We start from the raw sequence: 24,412 nt of genomic DNA on the forward strand, positions 1-24,412 counted from the left end.
GCGGCTCACGGGACAGCTATGCACGATCCGAGCTGTCAAAGCTGCAAGTTCTGGGAACAGGTTAAAGCCACTTGGTTCTCCCAAGAGGAAGAGCTGGCCCTGCTTCAAGACTCGCGAGGAATTCAGACCCAGGGACAGCCGGCGTGGCTTCTTCACACGTGCTTCTTTTTTCCCCCTGCCTGGGAATAACCAGCGTTGTGGTTTTAACGCCAGGCTGGGATATACTTAAAGACCGTTTATGGATGTTAGCTTAGAGCTAAAGGGGACAGAAGCTAGGATAAGCAGGATGATTTTTCTACCTTTGGTTTAGTCTGCGTACAAAATAAAAAATAAACAACAAGAGGGAGCACCATGTATATCTTTCCTTGGTTAGTCCGGAGCAGTGTATCGTTATAGAAAATAAAAGAATGCAACTATTGGCTGTAGTACCAGGCCCAGGGAAATGCATCCCAAGGGGGCGGCTTTTGGGTCAGCTATTCCTTCCGGGGGGGGGGGGGCCTCCAAAACCTTTGGCAACTTTTAAGGCTTTGTGGACTTCAATTCCCAGGATTCCTCGGCCAGCTTAAAACTGCCCAGTTTGGAGATTAAACGGGAGTTTGATAGCCCAAGATGACCTTACAGGTGGAATCGTCTGGGAAGAAGGCAGAACAGAAGGCCGGCGTGTCAGAATACAAAACCTCAAACCGAGAAATAAAATAGGGAGAGGCGAGTGAGCCAAGGCAGACCCCTCCCTCTGACGCATGACCCGTTCCTTTGTCAAGGCCCCCATGGAAAAAGGAAGGTCATACAACAAGGAAAGCCCGGGGTGAGCGCAACGGCATCAGACGGAAGACAGCCCCGAGGGATGGGAGAAATAGCAGCAGCTCTCCAGGCTCCAGCAGAACCCAACCCTGCAGCCTGGAGAGGGGAAGGGAGGGGGGGCGTAGCACAAGGCGGGATCCCTGGCAGACCCCCAAAAAGAGAAAAGGGAAGCTGCCTCAGCAGCTGCACAGAGACACGTCGGGGGTTAGTGGGGCATTCACCAAAAACAGACATGGCAGCAGCACATTCTTCTTTCTTTTCTCCCAGGGAAGACGTGGGAAAAATGAGCCAGACAGAAGCATTCCCAGGAAGCAACAGCGAAAGGAGGAGGAGGAGGAGGAGGAGGAGAGGAGAAGGAGAAGGAGAAGGAGAAGGAGAAGAAGGAGAAGAAGAAGAGGAGGAAGAAGAAGAGAGAGAAGGAGAAGGAGAAGGAAAAGGAGAAGGAGAAGAAGAGGAGGAGGAGGAGGAGGAGAAGAGGAGGAGAGAGAAGGAGAAGAGGAGGAGGAGGAGAAGAAGAAGAAGGAGAAGAAGAAGAAGGAGGAGGAGGAGGAGGAGGAAGGTGGTGGAGGAGGACTGTGGGATCCTTAGTGCTCTTGAGCTTGGTGGTTTTCTAGCTAGCAGACATTTCATTACCCAACTAAGCAACATCATCAGTACTAAAACGGAGTAGGGTTTATGAAGTTGGAGGAGGAGGAGGAGAAGAAGGAGAAGGAGAAAGAGAAGGAAGAGGAAGAGGAGGAGAGGAGGAGAACCAAGCTGAGCAGAATCCAAACATCTGAAAAGGGGGCAGGCCATGGCGACAAGGAATGTACACGGGCGCACAAAGCTGTGGCATCACAAGGGCCATTACGAAGACTTTGGGGTGGGGGGAGTTTCCTGGGCAGGGGGGCAGCAGGAACAGGGAGATGCCAAGCACAGAGGTTTCCCCAAAGGAATCTGCAGAGGACCAAAGCCACTGCAAAGACATGCCAACGAGAGAGGGGGGGGGGCCCTCTCCTCCATAGCCGGGAGAGAGTGAGACTCTCCTCCTCCTCCTCCTCTGGGGAATGGTCACCGCCTGTGGATCCTCCTCTCTCCCTGGGGTTGGTCACGTGGCTGAGCAAGAGGTCAGGGCAGCCAGATGTCCCTTGCCCAGATGATCCTTTCAGGGGGAAAAGCACGGACGGTGCCCGCACGGAAAACAGAGAGCGAGCTGAGAAGAGAAGAGGTGCTCAAGTGCTTTGGACCTAGGAAAGGTGAGGTTGAGATTCCCCCCCCCCCTTGATTGTTTTGCAACATCACCCCCACACCGCCTTGGAATGGAATGAAGCAGAGGGTTTTTTGCAAAGCGTCTGCTGGAGTTGGCACCTCTCCTGTTAGGAGAGATTTCAGACGGATTCATTTTCATTTCGGGATGCAGAAGAAGGCTGCCACCGAAGCAGAAGTCCTCATATTGCAGAAGAAAGAAAGAAAGAGAGAGAAAGAAAGAGAGAGAGAGAGAGGAAGGAAGAGAGAGAGAAAGAAAGAAAGAAAGAAAAGGAGAGAGAGAGAGAGAGAGAGAGAGAGAGAAAGAAAGAAAGAAAGAAAGAAAGAAAGAAAGAAAGAAAGAAAGAAAGAAAGAAAGGGAGAGTGAGAAAGAAAGAGAGAGAGAAAGAAAGACAGAAAGAAAGAAGAGAGAGAAAGAAAGAAAGAAAGAGAGAAAGAAAAGGAGAGAGAGAGAGACAGAAAGAAAGAGAAAGAAAGAGAGAGAGAAAGAAAAGGAGAGAGAGAGAATGAAAGAAAGAAAAAGGAGAGAGAACGAAAGAAAAGGAAAGAAAGAAAGAAAGAAAGAAAGAAAAAAAAAGAGAAAAAGAGACAGAAAGAAAGAAAGAAAAGGAGAGAGAAAGAAAGAGAGAAAGAAAGAAAAGGAGGGAGAGAGAAAGAGAAAGAAAGAAAGAAGAGTGAAAAAGAGAGAAAGAGAGAGAAAGAAAGGGAGAGAAAGATAAATGATAGATAGATAGATAGATAGATAGATAGATAGATAGATAGATAGATAGATAGATAGATAGATAGATAGATAGACAGACAGACAGATAGATGGATGATAGATAAAGGGAAGTAACGGGAAGAGCTGGGGTAACATAATGGCAGCCTTCTAATATTGGAGGGGCTGTCACAGAGGATGTGATACGACACCCAGAAAAATACTGCATCCTTCACTTAATCCTCCAGGGAAAGCTTGAAGGCAAACGAGGTCCAGGCAGAAGAAGAGAACATCGTGGCTTCAAAACCTAAGGGACCGGTTTGGACAAAACTCAGCCGCACTTTTTCATGAGGCTGTTGACAAAAATAGGATTGCCAACCTAATCGTCAACGTCCGATGACGGCTATGGCACAAGAAGAAGAAGTCACAGAGGAGGGGGGGGGCAATTTGTTCTCCAAAGCACCAAGAGGGCAGGACCAGAAGTAAATGGGTGGAGGATCGTTAAAGAGAGCTGGAATTAAAGGGAAATTTCCTGTCAATGAGAACCATCAGTGGGAAGGCTTTTCTCCTCCAGCCATGTTGAGGCTCCGTCACTGGAGTTTTTAAAGAAAAAAAGTAGACAGCTATTTGACCAGAATGGTATATCATCTCCTGGTCAAGCAGAGGGTTGGGCTAGAAGACCTCCAAAGTCCTTTACAACTCCCTTGTTCTGTATGCTGCGGGATTAAAAAAGATGTGGAGACTCTAGAAAGGGTGCAGAGAAGAGCAACAAAAAGGATGAGGGGACTGGAAGCTAAAACATATGAAGAACGGTTGCAGGAACTAGGTATGTCTAGTTTCATGAAAAGAAGGACTATGGGAGACATAATAGTAGTGTTCCAATATCTCAGGGGCTGCCCCAAAGAAGAGGAAGTCAAGCTGTTCTCCAAAGCACCTGAGGGCAGGACAAGAAGCAATGGGTGGAAACTCATCAAGGAGAGAAGCAACTTAGAATTAAGGAGAAATTTCCTGACAGTTAGAACAATTGATCAATGGGACAACTTGACTCCAGAAATTGTGGACGCTCCATCACTGGAGGTTTTTAAGAAGATGTTGGATAACCATTTGTCTGAAGTGGTGGTAGGGTTTCCTGCCTGGGCAGGGGGTTGGACTAGATGATCCCCCAAGGTCCCTTCCAACTCTGTTATTCTATTCTATTACACACCGGATTATTGCTGGCTGCCATGTCCATTTAAAAAAAAAAATATTTTCAGACCAGCCTGACTCTAACTCATCCCTCATCAGGTGAGTTTCCCAGGGTTCTTCTCCTTGCGCATTTCAGTCTAGACAGTCAGCTGGCAATGCCATTCTACTGAGAATACCTGGAAGCCCATCACCCAAGCTGCTTCTCGGGTGCAAAACCGCTATTGCAAAGAAGCGATGGGGGAAGAACGAAAGGGATTCAAGTACGTAATCCAGAAGAGCCAGGTGGAAGAACACCTAGGCATGACTCACAGCCCGGACTGACAGGACACAGGGAACCAACCACCAGCTAGCCTAAGCCACCCAATTTTAGCATATTTGTTCCACAGCCTGCCTGCCTGCCTGTGGAACAAACTCCAAAACCACATTTTTCCCTGCTCCAAATTCCAAAACCACAATTTTCCCTGCGGGAAAACCTGTCCTGCGAGCATTGCCGGAAGGGATAATATGCCGGCTGAACAAACAGGCAAAGGTTTAAAACAGGGTAAACAAACAAACAAATAAATAAAAACAAGGCAAGGCACTTCCTTCGCTGGAGAAGAGCAATGACCACACCCCCCGGGACTTAGCCAAGCTCCTGTTCAAAAAATTTTTTCCAGGGGTTGCAAATGCTATTTAGGCTTCGAACCGAGACCTTCCCAACGCACCAGGCGGGGAGGGAAGGAATTCCTGGGAAGCCAGGAGTTGGGTAGAGGAAAGCAGGCCCCAGCGCTCTTGAGTTGGCCGGCCACGGGTTTGACTTAACAGGGAACGGCTGCCGGAGTCCCAACTGAAAAGCAACAGCTCCACATGGGCTTATCTGAGGCTGGTGAATGGGAGGTGGAGATAGCTTTGCTTTGGTGCAGCCAGAATGGAAGGGTAGGTTTTGCAAAGCCGAGCCCGGAGGAACCTCTCTCCGCTTTATACCAATTTCAGCTGCTCCCTTCAAGCCTGAAAGCAAAGTCTGAAGGGCGAGGGGAGATGGTGACACGGCCCAGAAAACCTCTCCACCTTTGATCTTCCAACTCCTTGGTAAGTTAAGATCCTCCTATTGGATCAGCCAAGGCCCATATAGCCCATACATATATATATATATATATATATATATATATATATATATATATATATATATATATATACACACACATACACACACACACACACATATATGAGTCCTTCGGGAGAAGGGCGGTATAAAAGTCTAAATAATAAATAAATAAATAAATATATACACATACATATATACACACACGAACACACTCACATATATATATGGGTAAAGGTTCCCCTCGCACATATGTGCTAGTCGTTCCCGACTCTAGGGGCAGTGCTCATCTCCATTTCAAAGCCAAAGAGCCAGCGCTGTCCGAAGACGTCTCCGTGGTCATGTGGCCAGCATGACTAAACACCAAAGGTGCACGGAACGCTGTTCCCTTCCCACCAAAGGTGGTCCCTATTTTTCTACTTGCATTTTTTAACATGCTTTCGAACTGCTAGGTTGGCAGAAGCTGGGACAAGTAACGGGAGCTCACCCCGTTACGCGGCACTAGGGATTCGAACCGCTGAACTGACAAACTTTCAATCGACAAGATCGGCGTCTTAGCCACTGAGCCATTGCATCCTATATATACATACACTTTACCATGCCAAATGTTGAATAGAGCCACTCCTACAGCCACATTCCAGACGGCACTGCAAACACAGCCCAGCACACTCCCCCTACCCCAATTTCGCCCAGCTGAGCAACCAAGTTCAGTTCTGCAACCCCACACAGCTGGCCGAGCTCTTTAAAATGAGCGTTTCCTTCAGAGAAGGCTCCAAACACAACCACGTCAGCCACGAGCCCACGAGCTCTTCTGAAGCGAAATAATCAGTAGAGAGGCAAAATCCCACCAAGGTTTTTTCCTAGATTGCCAAGAACTAGCAAGAACTCGGTGGGGTCATGTAAGCTTGTGGGACTTGTAAGAGTTCTAACCCACGTCTGGGAATCTGGGCTTGGCATCTCTACTCAGTCTCTCCCAAAACATGTCAGGCGTCTTTCTCAACAACCCAGAAAGATAAAATGGGACGATTTCACGCACCTTGTCCCAAATATCTTCAAGCCAAAGCAGCATATCAGCCAATGGTAATTGCAAACGAATCCTTAAGTCAGCTTTCGAAGGCATCATTCAAGCCAAAAAAAACCTCAGAAACAGTCTAACACAACTTCTGTGGCTCGACTTCCAAGTTCTGAGTTCCATTTAGCCTACATCTTCACAGATTAAAACGAAGTCTGGAAGGCAACAGGTTTCAAACATCAAGGTGTTCCTGCTTGTTTTAACCCCTACTGCACAAATACCTGAGATGTTTACTGAAAACTGGATATTGAAATCTTAAAAAGACTTAATCATATATACATATACATATACATACATACATACATACATACATACATATATATATATATATATATATATATATATATATATATTCTGAGGTTTTCGCAGGTGTTTGTATATAGGTCTTTGGTTATTCGGGTTTTCTCCCACGTAAAATTGGAAGTGTCTTGGCGACGTTTCGACAAAATCCCATTCGTCATCTTCAGGCTAGTGTTTACAGCTTCTCTTTTTTACCTTTAAAACTTTCTCCTATAAGCACAAAGCTGTAAACACCTAGCCTGAAGATGACGAATGGGATTTCGTCGAAACATTGCCAAGACACTTCCAATTTTACGCGGGAGAAAACCCAAATAACCAAAGACCTACATACACACACACACACACACACAGAGTTGGATATATATATACACACAACAAAACATACACAGCCTAACTAGGTGGCTCAGTGGCTAAGACACTGAGCTTGTCGATCAGAAAGGTCGGCAGTTCGGCTGTTCAAATCCCTAGTACAGGTCTCCGGCGTGAGCAGAGGGTTGGACTACATGACCTCCAAGGTCCCTTCCAACTCTGTTACTGTTATATCTACCAAGAGGTAAGATTTATGGATGTCTATGGAGACTCTCAAGTCATCCAGGTCTTGGTTGTCCCAAAGTGGTGTTTTTTTCAAGAGGCAACTGGACTTTCTGGTTTTTCTTTGAAGACGTTTTGCTTCCCATCCAAGAACCTTTTTTTAACTGATCGAGGAAACTTCGTCAGCACAAGCTGAAGAAGCTTCTTGGATGAGAAGCGAAACTTCTTCAAAGAAAAAAACCCTTTTGACAAAAAGCATGTTTGGGACTAGACTTACGGACTTTCCTCGGACTTACAGTCAAGGAGATATATCTGCAAGCACATTGAGCACAAATCCTGTTCTAAGACCAAAGGATGGTGCAAATTTTGGAGAAAAGGGTTTGTGGGTTGTTGTTGTTTTTTTTGCCTAGGGACTTCTTATATAGTCTGCGGTGGATTCTTTGTTATCGAAGGGATCTGGACAAATTTTGCAACGGGGCAAACAGGTGGACGAGGGCCTGGCATATGTCGCTTGAGCCTTCTGGATACAGGATTCCAGAGGAAGACAAAAGTGCCATTGTGTGGGTGAAGGAATATCCCTTATTCTTCCTTCAGAAGTCAAGGGGGTCTCGCCTCAATAAGGGCAGGGGAAAATGAGGGAGGGAGGAAGGGAGGGAGAAAGGAAGGAAGGAAGGGAGAAAGGGAGGGAGGGAGGAAGGAACGGAGGAAGTAGGGAAGGAGGGAGAGAGGGAGGGAGGAAGGGAGAAAGGGAGGAAGGAAGAAAGGAAGGAACGGAGGAAGGGAGGGAGGGAGGGAGGAAGGAAGGAAGGGAGGAAGGAAGGACGGGAGAAAGGAAGGAACAGAGGAAGGGAGGGAGGGAGGAAGGGAGGAAGGAACGGAGGGAGGAAGGAAGGAAGAAAGGGAGGGAGGGAGGGAGGAAGGAACGGAGGGAGGAAGGAAGGAAGAAAGGGAGGGAGGGAGGGAGGAAGGAACGGAGGGAGGGAGGAAGGAACGGAGGGAGGAAGGAAGGAAGAAAGGGAGGGAGGGAGGGAGGAAGGAAGGAAGGGAGGAAGGAAGGAAGGGAGAAAGGAAGGAAGGGAGGGAGGAAGGAAGGAAGGGAGAAAGGAAGGGAGGAAGGAAGGAAGGGAGAAAGGAAGGAAGGAAGGAAGGAAGGGAGAAAGGGAGAAAGGAAGGAAGGAAGGAAGGACAGACAAGATACGAACAGGATGTAATGCAGGTAGTCCTTCACTTACGACCACAACCGAGTTCAAAATTTCTGTTGCTAAGCAAGACATTGGTCAAGTGAGGTTCGCCCCGTCTTACGACCTTTCTTGCCATCGTTGTTAAGCGAATCACTGCGGCTGGTAAGCTAGTAACACGGTAGTTAAGCGAATCTGGTTTCCCCGTTGACTTGGCTTGACAGGTGGTCACAAAAGGGGATCACACGACCTTGGGACGCAGCAACGGTCATTAAGTGTGAACCCGTTGCCAAGCGCCTGGATTTCAATCACACGATCACGGGGCCGCTACCAAGGCTCTACGTGTGAGAACTCCCTTTTTTTCTCCAGTTGCGTTAGTAACTTTGAACGCTCGCTAAATGAACTGTTGTAACAAGCACTCCTCGACTTACAACCATTCATTTAGTGACCGTTCAAAGTTACAACGCAACTGGGGGAAAAAAAATGACTCGTGACTGTTTTCCATACTTATGACCCTTGCAGCATCCCCACCCGGTCAACCTGATCAAAATTTGGACATGTGGCAACTTGCATTTATGACGGTCACCGTATCCCAGGGACATCTCATTGCCTTTTTGGTTGTTGTTTTTTTTTAACCTTCTGCAGAGCAGAGTCGAAGGGGAAGCCAGATTCGCTCAACCCCCCGTCGCTAACTTTAACAACTGTGGCGACTCGCTTAAGAACGGTGACAAGAAAAGGTTGTTAAGACGAGACGAAATTCCCTTCACAACAGATTTAGCAACCGAAATTTGGGGGGAGGGAGGGAGGGAGGGCGGCTCCGTTGCAGTCGTAAGTCGAGGACTCCCTGTGCTGAACGGAGTCGACCCAAAATGATTGTTTAGTTCACTTAGCGTCGTCTCCAAAAGGAAGGCCACTTTGCGTGTCGGTGCGGGCAACACCTTGGCCAACGGAAGGAATAGAATTTTCTTCCCTTCTCCTGCCAGCTATCCAAAACTCTTTCTCTGAATGCACAAAACTCAGCATTTGTTAGCCACCGTATGTGTTTGGATGAGGGATTTCCAACCTTGGCAACTTTAAGCCTTGGCGGACTTCAACTCCCAGAATTCCCCAGCCAGCTTTGCTGGCTGGGGATTCTGGGAGTTGAAGTCCGCCAAGGCTTAAAGTTGCCAAGGTTGGAGACCCCTGGTCTAGAGAGCTGTTTGTTTCTTCAAAGAGTGGTTTCTTTAAAAAAATAAATGAAACTTTTCTTGCCACCGCTGTTAACTGTGAATCCACTTGCCGTCGTTAAGTTAGTCACACGGTCTTTAAGCAAATCTGGCTTCGCCGTTGACTTTGCTTGGCAAAAAAGTCGCCCAAGGGGGAATCCCATGATCCCTGGGTCACTGCAAACCGTCATAAGTAGGAATCAGTGGCTCAGTGCAGCGACGTCATCGCTTTAGACGTTCACTAAACGAACAGTTGTAAGTCGTGGGCTACCTGTACTTCTTTTAAGGTAGCTGTTTTTTTTAAAAAAAAAAATTGTGAGGCTGCCCCAAGCCATTCTGGAACTGGGCGTCCCAGAAATTCGGTCAGTAAATAAATCATATTTAAGCACGTTAAATTAAAAAGAGAAAGATTCCACTAGAAACACTTCAGTGGCTGAGAATTTCGGCGGCTGCCTCGAAAAGATGTCATTGACACACCTCGGCTTGAACCCCACTTCAAAGCTTAGAGAAGCCGACAGTCCTTTCAGCAAGTTTTCAGCTCCGGTCGCTAAAGCGGAGTTTACAATTTTCTTCAGCAGAGACACGCTGCATATAAACCAGCCTTGCAAATTGCGCGTGTGGCGGAGAATATCTTTGAAGACGAGACACGATCCCCCTTCTCTTCCTGCCCACCCTCCAGAAAAGGAAAAAAAAACAAAACACCTTACACCCCCCACCACCACCTCCTCACGGCGCCCCCCGCATATAAACCGAGCAGCAACGGACATGCTCCCAAAACTTTTGAGGAATACACGAAAGGCAAGACAATGCAATGCCCCTATGTAACCGATGTGGGACTTCCTCTACGACTGATTCACAAAGGCGTGTGCTCGGAGGAGCTTAATTCGAGCAAAGGCATAGCCGTCACCAAGAAGGGTGGTGGGGGGGGGTGGAAAGGGCACGGACTGCTCTTTACATTTAAAGAAGCTTAAAGAAGCCGAGAAAGGCTGTTGTAAAAAAAAAAAAGCTAAGGTTTCCAAGGTTTGGAAGTCACCAACTTCTCTTTCGGAAAAGCAACCAATTCCGGACCTGCCAGATGTCATGGAAGGCATGTCTTAACAGCCGCAGGCCTCTCGCGGTAGAATTGCCCAGCTCAGCCCATCCTTCTCTACTAACGAGACAACAATTATGTACGCGAGGACGGATCTTTCGCGCTTGTACACCAGCTCGGTCCAATGTGCTTCCTACTCCAAGGAAACCCAGCAGGGTTTCCTTTCCTCCCCTCCTGCAGCTGCATCAGAGAAACTTTCGGGGGCCCCCCTCCAAAACAAGGTAGGTGGGTAGGTCTCTCTTTCTCTCTCTCTCTCTCTCTCTCTCTCTCTGCTTCTCTCTCCCTTTCTCTCAGCAAATGGGCTCTGTCAGTTTCCCTTTCTCGCCATGCAGCCACTGCCTCACCGGGCGGAGGAAGGAACCCGATTGTGGAAACCTGTCGCAGCTGCAAATTAGCATGATGCTTCGAAAAACACAGGCGAGCGAATGAGAAGGAAGAGGGGAAGGGGGGGGGGAAGAGAGGAAGGGACCCTCTACCCAGACCTTTTGGAAGAAGTGGAGAGGAATAAAATCTCCCCCCCCCCAAACTCGGCCTCACACACACACACACACACAAACACACACCCCTCCCCACTTGGAAGGCCGAGTTTGTGTCCCGGAAAAAGCCAGGATGCCTGCAGGGATCCCCGAAGGGAACTCACCTGTTGGGGCAGGTTAGAAGGGGGGTGGTATCCTCTCTGCCATCAGGCTCTCTCTCTCTCTCTCTCTCTCTGTGTGTGTGTGTGTGTGTGTGTGTGTGTGTGTGGTTCTCCAGGCGGCAGGGCCAAGTAAACAAGCCCAGTGCCGGGGCCCAAGGCTGGCTGGCATTTGGCAGGGCAGGGAAATGCCTACCTGCCAAGGAAGGGACCTCTAGCTCCAGCCTGCCCCAGAGCAGCAGCAGCAGCAAGCAACCTCTGGGGCCAGCCTGGCAAGGCCACTTCTGCAACTCTCCGTCCCCTTTTCCCTTCCCCGATCGCCGCTTTTTCCCTTCCCCTCTTCTTCTCCTGCTTCCTTTTCAAGCCCCGGCAGGCCTCGGCTTCTCCCCACCCCCACCTCCTCTCTCTCTCTTCTCTCTCCCTTTCTCTCAGCAAATGGGCTCTGTCAGTTTCCCTTTCTCGCCATGCAGCCACTGCCTCACCGGGCGGAGGAAGGAACCCGATTGTGGAAACCTGTCGCAGCTGCAAATTAGCATGATGCTTCGAAAAACACAGGCGAGCGAACGAGGAGAAGGAAGAGGGGAAGGGGGGGGGAAAGAGAGGACGGGAGCCTCTACCCAGACCTTTTGGAAGAAGTGGAGAGGAATAAAATCTCCCCCTCCCCAAACTCGGCCTCACACACACACACAAACACACACCCCTCCCCACTTGGAAGGCCGAGTTTGTGTCCCGGAAAAAGCCAGGATGCCTGCAGGGATCCCCGAAGGGAACTCACCTGTTGGGGCAGGTTAGAAGGGGGGTGGTATCCTCTCTGCCATCAGGCTCTCTCTCTCTCTCTGTGTGTGTGTGTGTGTGTGTGTGTGTGTGGTTCTCCAGGCGGCAGGGCCAAGTAAACAAGCCCAGTGCCGGGGCCCAAGGCTGGCTGGCATTTGGCAGGGCAGGGAAATGCCTACCTGCCAAGGAAGGGACCTCTAGCTCCAGCCTGCCCCAGAGCAGCAGCAGCAGCAAGCAACCTCTGGGGCCAGCCTGGCAAGGCCACTTCTGCAACTCTCCGTCCCCTTTTCCCTTCCCCGATCGCCGCTTTTTTTCCCCCCTTTCCCCCCCCCCTCTTCTTCTCCTGCTTCCTTTTTCAAGCCCCGGCAGGCCTCGGCTTCTCCCCCCACCCCCCACCTCCTCTCTCTCTCTCTTTCTCTTTCTCTCCCCCGCGAAAGCAGCAACAGCAGCACGAGGTTGCAAGCTTCCTCCGGGAACACAACCCAGCCATGCCCGGGCCAAGCCAGCCAAAGTTGCCCGCCTCCCACCCGCCCCCCTCCCCACTACCGCTCGCTCAACGGCCGCAAACCGGAGCTACGAGGCTGCTTCGACTTCCCTCCGCTCGGCCCGCTTGGCCGATCCGGGGTGGGAGAGGGCGGGGGGTGGGGGGATGATATTGCGCGGCCGAGCTCGGCGGCATCGCCTGCGGGGAGGATCGGGCTCCTCCTCCGCCCGCGCACACCGACCGACCGCAGCCCCGGAGCTCCCTCGCTCGGCTCGCTGGCTTGCTCTTTCTCTCTCTCGCCCGCCCGCCCGCGCGCTCCTCCCCGGCTTCCTCGCCACCCACCACCCGCCAGGCTGCCCGTTCCCTCGGGGCCGTCGCGGGCATCGCCCTTGTCTCTTGTTTTTTTTTGGGGGGGGGGTGATGGAAGCGGGGCTGGAGAGGAGGAAAAAACCGGCGCAGATGCGGAGGGAGCCACCAAACCCAGCCAAGGGAGCCTCTCTTCCGCCATCCCCCCCCCCACACCCGCTTTCCAACCCTCCCACTTACCCGCCAGCTTTTTATCCGCCAAAGCGAAAGGAAGGGTCCCGGGGTCGCCCCGACGGTACCTTCCTCTTCTTTTGGGGGAAGATCGGGGATATTTTTTTGCCGGGGGTGGGGGTGGGGAAGACGAGAAGGGACGGAGAGGGCTCCGCGACGACGCTTCCGATCCTACCGCGATCCCTCCTTTCCCAGCCAGGAAGGAATTTGGGGAGGGGGGACGGACGCCGCAGGAGGGGGGAGATAATGCAGCCCCCCCACTCCGTCTTTCCCTCCCTCCCTCCCTCCCTCCAGCCTTCGACGTGCAGAGAAGAGAAAGTGGAGATGGGGAGGGTGGAAAGAAAGAAGGAAGGAAAAAAGAGAGACAAGAGACAGAGAAAGAAAGAGAGACAGAGAGAGGGAGAGAGAAAGAAAGAGAGAGAGAGAAAGAGAGAGTGACAGAGAGAGGGGAGGGAGGGATGAGAGAGAGAGAGACAGAGAAAGACAGTGACAGAGAGAGAGAGATGAAAGAGAGAGAGAGAATGACAGAGAGAGAGAGATGGGAGAGAGAGAGAGTGACAGAGAGAGAGAGAGAGAAAGAGAGAGTGACAGAGAGAGAGAGTGACACAGACAGAGAGAGATGGAAGAGAGAGAAATGGAAGAGAGAGACAGAGACAGAGACAAAGAAAGACAGAGTGAGAGAGAGAGAGAGAGATGGAAGAGAGAGAGAGAGAATGACAGAGAGAGAGATATGGAAGAGAGAGAGAGAGACAGAGTGACACAGAGAGAGAGAGATGGAAGAGAGAGAGAGAGTGACAGAGAGAGAGACAGACAGAGACAGAGAAAGAGAGAGAGAAAGAGAGAGTGAGAGAGAGAAGGAAGAGAGAGAGAGAAAGAGTGAGTGACACAGAGAGAGAGATGGAAGAGAGAGAGAGATGGAAGAGAAAGAGAGAGAAAGAGACAGAGAGAAAGAGAGAGACCTACCCACCTACCTTGTTTTGGAGAGGGAGAGATGAAGAGAGGGGAAAGAAGGAAAGAAACACAGAGAGAGAGAAACAGAGAGAGAAAGAAAGAGAAAGAGAGAGAAAGAAAAAGAGAGAAACAGAGAGAGAGAGAGGGATGGAAGAGGCTTCTTCCCGGATCGACCGCCCCGTCGATGAAAGCGGAGGGGAGGGGAGTGGGGGAGGAGAGAGGGAGGAGACGGGCACAGCTGCTTCCTCTCCTCCCCCACCCCACTCCGTTCTCCCCTCCCCTCCTCTCCCCCCTCCACTCCACTGGCTGGAAGGGCCGTCGAGAAAGCGGGCCGGCTGCTTCCTGCTGGACGGAAGGGGAACGCGCCCCCCACGGGAGAGTGCGGGGGGGGGAAGGAGGCGAGAGAGGCCGGGAAGAGCCGCTGCTGCCAGCCTCGGACGGGACCCTTACCGGGACGGGCGAGCGGGCCGTCGGACGGGGAGGGGAGGGGGGGGAGTTCAAGGAGGCGAGGCGGGGGTCGCGCGCGAGGAAAGGGCCGCGGTCCAAGGCCCGCTCCCTGTTTCCATGGAAACCTCACTCACACGCCGCGGGCCCCCCTCCCTCTCTCTCCTCCCTCCCTCCCTCCCCGATGGCGACGGAGGCGCGGAGGGGGAAAAGGAAGGAAGGCAAGCGGGCGGGCGGGCGAGCGAGTGAGCGCGGCGGGCCTGAGGAAGGAAGGAAGGAAGGAAGGGAAGCGGCGGAGACGCACCTGCTCCCGGGGCGGGCCCCCTCCGAGGGAACCAGCGGCGTCCGGGGAAGGAGACGGTGTTGTTGGTGGGGGGGGGGGCGGGCGGCGAGAAGAAGGCAGCCCCGGAGAAGCCCAGCCGAGCGGAAAGGCCGGACGGCGCGGCTCCCCCTTCTCCGCTCCGCGCAGCACCACCACTGGCAGCCGGAGAGTGCGAGGACGGAGAAGCCAAGCACGGCGGCTGCTTCTCCTGCTGCTGCTGCCGCTGCCGAGTCCTGCCGCCGAAGCTGCTGCTGCTGCTGCTGCTCCTGCCGCTGCAGGGCCTGCCGGGAAGTGTAGTCCGGCTGCCCGGCGGCCCCCCACGCCCACACCGCACCCGGCCCTGCCCTGCGGACTACCGCTCCCAGGCTGCACCGCGGCAGGCCCTGCCCGTATGGGAAGGGGAAGGGTGGTGTGTGTGTGTGTGTGTGACGGGGGGGGGGTTATTCTGAGCCAGCCGAGTCCGGAGAGGGAAAGAAGAAGGGAGGGGGAGGAGGGAAAGAAGGAGGGGGAGAGAGGAGGGGCTTTTTGCGCCCTGCCTGGGAGGGAGGGGGAGGCCAGGCCAGGGCGGGTCCGTCCTCCACCCGAGGGGAGGGAGAGATAAGAAGGGGTGGGTTCGAGGGATCAGCGCTGGGGGCAGCCGTGACGCTCGCGGGGACTCCGAGCGACCCCCCTTGGCCCGGCCTGGGGAAGGGAGGGGAGGGGGGAGGAGGAGGAGGATGATGATGAGAAGAGGGAGCGGGGTGGTGGTGTTTCTGTGTTCCCACGCAAAAAGCTCGCGTGGGAGGGGGGGCTCATGGGTGGGGGGGGCGCCCCCATCCCAAAGCTGGGCCGGCCGCTTCTTCCTCCCTCCCCTAAATCCAGGAGGTCACGGGACCCCAGTGGGAGTGGGGTGGGGGGAGAAGGACACGGAGCATGCATTTTGGGGGTGTTTGAAGGCTGCAGATGGGGGGGGCATCCAAAAGAACGGGGAGGGGGCCGCGCGTGGAAAGAAGAGCGAGGTGGGAGGGGGGTGGAAGGACGGGACACCCGGCCAGGTGCGCCCCGCGGAACCCTCGCCCACGGGGATCCGGCAAGCGCACCGCCCGGCGCAGGGCAAGGCAACGCTAGGCAGGGCGGCGGAGGTTGGTGGTCCCGCTGCAACCGACGGAGGAGGTGGAGAAAAGCCCCGCGACAAGGCAACAACATCGGCGGGGCTGCAGCAGCTCCAACCCCAACCCCGCGATCGGCGTTTACCTGGCCGCGGCCCGAGGTCGCCTCCTTTCCACCCACCGATGCCGCCCTCCGGCTCGGCCCGGAGCAGCTGCTGCCTCTGGTGGTGCCGCCGCCGCCGCTGCGCGGGGTTTTGGGCTCCGCACCTGCGTCGCCTGGGCGCACCCTCGGAGCCAGTGGCGCAGCGCAGTGGGGCGCCCGAGCCTGGTTTGCTTTGCCTGCCCTTTTCCAGGCGGCTCTCCCCGGGGAAGAGAGCGAGCGAGAGTGCGGGGAGAGAGAAAGAAAGAAGCGCTTTGGCTGGCCTGCTTTACCTCCTTCCGTCGCTTTCCTCGGCTCCTCGCGGGGATGCAAGCCGGAGGGAGGCGCCCCAGCTCGGCCGGACGATCGTCCTCTCGGGGGAGACGCGGGGGTGGGGGGGGAGGGAAGCCGCCGAAGCCACTTTCCGTCTGCCCTTCCCTGCCTGCCCGCCCGCCCTTCCACTGCCGGCCGCGGTCCTCCCGACGCCCGTCCGTGCACCGGAGAAGTTGCTTTGGAAGCTTCGAAGGCCCCGATCGCCGGCCCGGCCTGCTTGCTACTCGCGGCGGCGGCGGAGGCAGCAGCAGCGGCGGCGGCGGAGGCAGCGGTAGAGCAGAAGCCAAGCGCCCCCAGCACGCCGCGGCGCGCCGCCCTTGCTCAGCCCGGCCCCCCTGTGGGCCGTCTCGGCCGCGATCGAGTCCGGCTTCCCCTCCCCTGGGCCCGTCTTCGCCGCTGGCCCAAGGCCCTCCCCTTCGGCCGGGCTGGGACCCTCCTCTCTGCCCCCACCCCCGGGCTGGGTCCACCGCGGCCGGCCTCTTGGCCCCTTTGCCTCCCCTGGCTGGAAGACCGTCTAAGGACCGGGCATGGGGGGGGGGAGGGAGGGATGTTGCACCGCCACCTTCCACCTTTTTCCCCCGGCTGCGTTTCCCCGTTTCCCGATGCTTTTTGCTTTTTTTTTTTTTTCTCCTTCCCCCCCGTATTTTCCAACCGGCGATCTCCCTTCTCTACCTCGCCCGCCCCGGCCGTCCTTTCCTTGCCGCTTTCGTATTCTTTCCTCCGAGGCTTTGCGCGAGATCCGGGGCTGGTTGGATTGGGTGGGCTGACTGGCTGGGTGGCTTCGCGCCCGGTTCCTTCTTCCCCCGCGCCTTGCCGGATCGCCGCCGCCGCCGCCACCACCTCTCCGCGATCGCGGCGTTGACTTCCTAAACGGGCGACTCGGAAGAGAAGCGACTTTCTCGGCCTCCTGGCTTCTTTCTGCCAGCCGGCCCTTAAAAAGAAAAAGGAGGAAAAAAAGACGAGAAGAAAAGAGAGAGAGAGAGAGAAAAGAGGGGGGGAGGCGTTTTTACATCGCGCCGGGGCTGCGATGCTCTAAACGCGGCGGGCTTCTGGCTTCTGCCAGCAAGCTACTTTTTGTATTGGGGAATGGAAGATGCGGGGAGGGGGAGACCAGGATGGGGTGGGGGAGGACGATTTCAATGAAACCCCCCCCCTATTGATGAACGGTAACAGAGGATGGGGAAGGGCTGGGCGGGGAGGAGGGGAAGAGATGGCCAAGTTGTCCAGCAGGCCTGGATGGGACTAACTAACATCCTACTTGAGCTCCCTTCAAATGGTCCCATCAAGGCAGACTTCAAAGACTTCACACCGGGAGGATGGGCTGAGGCTCCTAATGGACAGGTACCTGCGGGTGTTTTTTACTTTTTTGTTTTAAATTGTTTTCACTTTCCCTCCAGCTCCTCTCTCTTAAAGCCCAGAGCCACTTCCTGGAGTAAAGAAGGAGCAATAAGCCACCCGTCTGTCTGTCTGTTGGAAGGGTTGTCCTTCTTCATTTCTGACTCTTGGTTCTACATGCTGAGTTGCCGGTTTGTGGCCGATTCAGACAATTATCAACTTCACAATATCAAACTTCGCGGGCGTTTTTTCCAGCTTTCCTGAAATGACGTTTTGATTGGGGACGCCTGATGCCAAGCCCCAGAGAATGACTTGATTGCTTCCAGATCAAACTCACATTCCTCCCCCCCACCCCAATTCATCATTTGGATTCACACCGTGGGCTACATTGAGGTTTGTTTTAGCCCCGCTTTGGTGAACGGGCCATCGCAGCCTTGTGCATGTCGCTAATCCATAAACTCTGGCTTGCAGAGACCGCAAGGCTGAGTTCAGGACAGAAAAAAAACTGAGCCTAAAGTGAGAATAGCAATCGCATTTAGACTTATATACCGCTTCAGCCCTTTCTAAGTGCTTGAAAACTTAAAAAACATTTATGCCGCTGCCTTTCCTTATGACATTTGCAGGGCAGAAATTTTATATACTTCACCGAGCGGTTGTAAGAGCAATAGATTCTATTAACAGAAATGTTTCTTTTTCTTCCCATTACTACAACTTGCTCACAAGAAGAGCGCAAGGACTTAATTATCTATGGATTCCTGCCAGGAAGAATATCTGCTCTGTTCTTTGTGACCCAATTCCCACATTGCATTAAGGCAAAGCCTCTTTAACCTGTGTTCTATAACAACATACCCACAACCACTTGGATACTTCCAGTGCGCTAAGCCGTCAACACTGTTAGTTTACGGACCGCAACAGCTGGATCAACTCGACACACTACTAAACCAAAGCCCAACTCACCTTGCTTGCACAACACCCAAAATGGACTGAGCCACAACTGACTAGGCCAAACTGTCATTGACTAATCTGTGCATCAATCTGTTGGATGAATCCAGCCAACACTATATTGAAACAATACCATTAATTCAATGAACCATTGCTAAGGGCGCTATGGTTTAATGAAGGATGTGCACAATCACATCCTTCATTAACAATCGTATCTTACAATTTATATTGATATTGTTTCCCGATTGCTTATATGTACCCTATGACTATCGTTAAGTGTTGTACCTTACGATTCTTGATGAAGGTATCTTGTCTTTTTATGTATACTGAGAGCATATGCACCAAGACAAATTCCTTGTGTGTCCAATCACACCTGGCCAATTAAAAATTCTATTCTATTCTATTCTATTCTATTCTATTCTATTCTATTCTATTCTAATCACACCGAATCTTAAACTAGCGGCATGAACCGGTTCACGTAACAACCTGAGCTCCCAAAAATTGCTCAACCGCAGTTTGGACTGGTGATTCCAGAACCTAGGACTTTAGTATGCACCGAGACTAGGTTCCAAGGTTCCATGCAAAAAACCCTGGCTGCGTTAAAAGGTCTTTTTAAAAGGCCTGACTGCTGTGTAGTAGTAAGTACTGTGTAGTAGTAAAGAAATCGTAAGTGCCCAGCCCATGTAAACTTCAACTTGGTATGCCTCCTGCTTAAGGTGAAGAGAACAGCTCAGGATGGATAAGTTGCAAGCGAAGGAAAATAAGGGTTCCCCAATTTGTAGCCGTATCTGCTTGGTAAAAAAAGTGCCTTAGATAAACAATACTACTGTTCTGGGAAGATGGTCATTTACTTTTCCAAAGCACCTGAAGGCCAGACAAGGAAAAATGGATGGAAACTGACCAAGAAGAGATTCAATCTGGAAATAAGGAGAAATTTTCTGACCGTGAGAACAATCAAGCCATGGAACAGAAGTTGTCTTCGGAAGTTGTGGGAGCTTCATCGCTGGAGGCTTTCAAGAAGAGACTGGGCTGCCATCTGTCAGAAATGGTGTAGAGGTCTTCCTGCTTGGGCGAGGAGTTGGACTAGATGACCTACAAGGTCTCTTCTGACTTGGTTAATCTTTATCTGTACTTTCATCAATCACAGATCTGCAAGTGCCTAAGAACTGAATTCTTTGATAGATATCCTTGCACTGGCATATTCTATTTTATTTATTTATTTTCCGAGCCAAGAGCATTAAAAGAGCATTCAGTTTGAGATCTCTGTCACCCTTAAGAGCAGGCATGTGTGAATAGGCACAATGGATCAAATGGCACCAGTAGACGTCTGGTATTATTCAGTAAATTCAGCTCACACGTAGTTTCTAAGGAAGATCCTTCCTATGCCTGCAGGACCCAGACAACCAGCGAAGGACATAGCAACGTAAGGTCATGGTGGACTGTTGAATCTACGAACTGCCATCGCTTAAAAAAAAAAGGTTAACTCACCGTTGATTTGGAAAACCAGAAGCAGCTAAACCTCGGCGATTCGGTTCGCCTATCACACTGTCTGGATTTGGTTCAGTATGCTGGGGAAAACCTAGACCAAAAACACAAGACAGTTTAAACAGAACGTGAAGACGCAAAGCTTCTGGAAACATATAGGATAATATAGGAGCAGGAGACGCATTTGCAAAAGAGCTGTTTCTCAGCTGATAAGTCGTCCAAATCGGCAGGGGGTCTTTCAGAAAATAAATAAATATATATATATATATATATATATATATTTTCCCAGTTTTCCTCTGAAAGTGGAGATGCCAAGGAGAGGGAAAAAAAAAAAAAGACCAGCAGGTATGTAATAATTATGTTGGCTCGGTATCTGCAATATCCAATTATTAGCAGATGCAGTTTGGAGGCAGCGTGATAGGGTTATCAAGGCATGGCACTGCTTTCCATTCATAAGCCGGCTTTTCATTTCGATCTCGATTCTGGAAGGACCAAATAGAGAGTGAGGCCCCAGGCAAATGCAGAAGGTCTCTCCCATCGGGTGCCCATCTTTAAGGAAGCAGATGCCAAGCAGGGTGATTAAATGAACTCTCTTCTCACATCCCAACAAGCCACGGTTTGCTCAGCAAGCTCCGCTGACCAGGTTCGCCCACCATGCACCCAAGTAATTTAATAACTGGTTTTACCAAAGTGGTGCGAAGTGGCTGACCACTGTGTCTGTCTGTCTGTCTGTCTGTCTGTCTGTCTGTCTGTCTATCTATCTATCTATCTATCTATCTATCTATCTATCTATCTATCTATCTATCCATCCATCCATCCATCCATCCATCCATCCATCCATCCATCCATCCATCCATCCATCCAGTGATGGGATTCAAGTAATTTTAGGCCCAGTACTCTTCAAGATCTTCATCAACGACTTGGACGAGGGGATAGATGGGGAACTCATCAAATTTGCAGGTGACACCAAGCTGGCAGGAATAGCCAACACTCCAGAAGATAGGCTCAAGTTACAGAAAGATCTCGACAGACTTGAACATTGGGCTCTATCTAACAAAATGAAATTCAACAGTGAAAAAAGTAAGGTTCTACATTTAGGCAAAAAACAAAACAAAATACACAGGTACCGTATATGTGGTACCTTGCTCAATAGGGAGCAACCTGTGAGAGGAATCTTGGAGTCCTAGTGGATAACCATTTAGATATGAGCCAGCCGTGTGCAGCAGCTGCTAAAAAAGCCAACACAGTTCTGGGCTGCATAAACAGAGGGATAGAATCAAGATCACGTGAAGTGTTAGTGCCACTTTATAATGCCTTGGTAAGGCCACACTTGGAATATTGCATCCAGTTTTGGTCGCCACGATGTAAAAAAGATGTTGAGACTCTAGAAAGAATGCAGAGAAGAGCAACAAAGAGGATTAGGGGACTGGAGGCTAAAACATATAAAGAACGGTTGCAGGAACTCGGTAGTTTAATAAAAAGAAGGACTAGGGGAGACATGATAGTAGTGTTCCGATATCTCAGGGATTGCCACAAAGAAGAGGGAGTCGGGCTGTTGGAGGTGCTTTGGAGACCTGAGGGTAGAACAAGAAGCAATGGGTGGAAACTAATCAAGGAGAGAAGCAACTTAGAATTGAGGAGAAATTTCCTGACAGTGGAACTATTTGCCTGCAGAAGTTGTAAATGCTCCAACACTGGAAATTTTTAAGAAAATGTTGGATAACCATCTGACTGAGATGGTGTAGGGTTTCCTGCCTGGGCAGGGGGTTGGACTAGAAGGCCTCCAAGGTCCCTTCCAACTCTGTTGTTATATTATATTATATTAACAACCGGTTCTCTGCCCTAATGATTTCTTCCAACAACCAGTTTGCCAAACTGCTCAGAAAGTTAACAAACCGGTTCTACCGAAGTGGTGCGAACTGGCTGAATCCTACCACTGCGTGCACCCGTTCCCAAATCTAACAAGGCGTGTGACAACGAACCCAGCCCTAGAAGAGATCCGTGAATCATTGGCATCATTGTGTAATCCAGAACCGTTTTCTTCCAAATGTTGCATCCTTTTTAAAACCGGCGATTCCCAGAAACAAAGCTGCGAAAAGTTCAGATCGCCAGGTTCAGAAGTCCACCCCATCCCTATTCTGAATTTCAGGGGAGGGTTTCTGTTAACTAAAAAAAAAAAAAAATCACTTTTACTCCAATTTTTCTTCCGATTCTTAAGATTCTGGCGAAAGGCAGCATTTTTTCCTGACCTGAAGCAGAGGGGAGGTTTTGGTGATGATGTGTAGTTGTGGTTGATCAGAAAATGCCAATTAAATTTCTCAGTTCAAAGGCTAATGGATGGAACGGACCCGGTAGAAGAATTGTGGGGTTTTTGTTGTTGTTGTTGTTGTTGGAAACAAAGTGGGTCTCCCTCTTCCCTCTTCTCTTGCCTTGTAGGGGGGGATGTGATCCCAGTTACAGCCTTTTCGTTATCCTGTGGGATAACTGAGGCACCATCACCCTAGCATGGAGAAATCTTACAAGGAACAAAGCTGCAGACATTTGGGGACAAGGGGGGGAATCAGTCTCCAACAGACCCTATTGAGGGCTGCTGGAATCTGGTTCCTCCTGCTGGAAATAAGGAAGAATTGGGGGGGATTCCCCATCCCCAAAAATGACTGCTGTTTTTAAACATTTTGGAGAACTGTTTCCCTTAGGAGAGGAGCAATGTCGTTTGTTGTAAGATGACCCTCTGGAAACCTTTAGCTAAGTTTGAGCCAAGGCTCACCTGAGTTTAAAAGTGCCTCTGAGCACGTGTAAAGAGTCCCCCCCCACACAATGCTACACAGGTTCCAAGAGTCTAGGCCAGGGAGATGGAGGTCAGGATTTCAAACAGGTGAATTCTGGAAGTCTGTGGAGATTCTCAACCCTCCCAAAGATGTTTTTTTCCCCAAAAGGCAACTGGACATTTTTTGTTTTTTTTGTTTTTAATCTGAAAATGTTTCGCTTCTCATTCAAGAAGCTTCTTCAGTTCTGGAAGCTTCTTGGATAAAAAAAGTGAAATGTTTTCAAAGGGAAAAAAACAAACAAACACCCAAGAAAGTCCGGTTGTCTTTTGGGGAAAAAACAACTTTGGGTGAATCTGAAAATGTTCCTTTTGAGATAGGAAGGGAAATTATTTTCTGCCGTTCTTAGTTGGTGCAGATCCTGGCATATATATATAGATTTGGCACATAGAGATCCTGAACCCCATAATCTCAGTTGTATTATTACCATCATCCTGTAAGTTAAGAGCAAAGCCAATTAGCCAGGTATGACTGACATGGCCAAAATGGAACCATTCACACGCAAGGTGCAGTTTGGGAGAAGTCTGATTTTTTTTGCAAAAATACAATTACAGCTAGACAGACTTACGAACGTAACGGAGCCTGCCGCTGGCAGTCGTAAGTCAGGACAGTCGTGACCCAAGTAACTGACCCAATTTTATGACCTTTTTAAAACAACACCACAGTCCTTAAGCGGAACAATTCTTTGGTGTGGTTTTGCCCAAACCCAGAAACCAATGCCGGTTTTCCAGGAAAAACATCATAAAAAGCATTCAAGTGATCCTGGGAAAAGAGCGTAAATATAGACTGGTTGGTGACCACTCCAGATGCAGTCACATGACTGCAGAGTGGTGGGGGGACGACCATCAAAACTGGATTATAAATATCCCAGGGAAGGTCCTTCATAATTTGGATTGGTCACTAAGTGACTGTTCATAAGTCAAGAACTATCTCTGTTTGGATTCTGGCTGTGCAATCTTCGGGGCTGAAGGTTAAGCAAGGTTGGGGCTAGGGGCAGGCGCTACATTCACTGTTAGGCCTTTACATCTAAATTCCATCTGGTTCATAAGCTCACAGTATTTTTCACTTCTCCATTCTCTTCTGTACTCTCCATTGAGGTGCAGATAGTCCTCCACTTACAACCACCGCTGAGCCCAGAATTTACGTTGCTAAGTGAGAAACGTGTTATCCGAGTTTTGTCCCCTTTTACAACTTTTCCTGCCACGTTTGTTGAGCGAATCCACCGTAGTTGTTAAATGGGCCACCCGGTTGTTAAGTGAATCCGGGCTTGTCCCGACGACTTGTGCTTGTCAGAAGGTCGCAAAAGGGGATCCCGTGACCACCCCCCCCGGGGACGCTGCAACCCGTCATAAATATGAAGCAGTTGTAAAAGCCTCTGAATTTTGATCACGTGATCAATGGGGACACTGCAAAGGTCGTAACTCTGAAAAACGGTCATAAATATGACCGTAACTATGAAGCAGTTGTCAAGCATCCGGATATAAATCACATAACCTTGGAGATGCTGCAACGGTCATGAAGCGTGAAACACAGTCGTAAGTCACTTTTTTCAGGGCAGGACTACCTGCAACATCCTTACAATACAACATCGTCCTTTAATCCGCGAGGTAATAGTTAACTGAAAGGAGCTACTGTCCATCAGCCCATATCTGGATATCGTTAGGTTTCTTCAGTACCACACTGAATTACTGGAGGTGATTTAGATCGGGGTGTCATCCCCCCACCCGGGCCGTG

General features: G+C 50.8%; 1 protein-coding gene across 7 annotated transcripts in view; it reads right to left on the minus strand.

Annotated features, from left to right (window-relative positions):
- Positions 1-24,412, minus strand: part of BCORL1 (BCL6 corepressor like 1) — a 74,004-nt gene that overhangs the window by 34,922 nt on the left and 14,670 nt on the right. For 2 of the 7 annotated variants that reach the window (XM_058154681.1, XM_058154676.1), the window contains exons 2-3: positions 19,857-19,947; positions 16,764-17,022 (exon numbers count right to left, since the gene is read on the minus strand). The gene's annotated coding sequence lies outside the window, so the exon portion shown is untranslated. Of the gene's footprint in view, positions 1-14,513; positions 14,799-15,764; positions 16,005-16,051; positions 16,180-16,763; positions 17,033-19,856; positions 19,948-24,412 lie in introns of those variants that run through there. The other 5 variants (XM_058154682.1, XM_058154679.1, XM_058154680.1 and 2 more) reach the window with 4 other exon arrangements.

Source organism: Ahaetulla prasina, chromosome 11, assembly GCF_028640845.1.
Source record: "Ahaetulla prasina isolate Xishuangbanna chromosome 11, ASM2864084v1, whole genome shotgun sequence".
Lineage (NCBI taxonomy): Eukaryota > Metazoa > Chordata > Lepidosauria > Squamata > Colubridae > Ahaetulla > Ahaetulla prasina.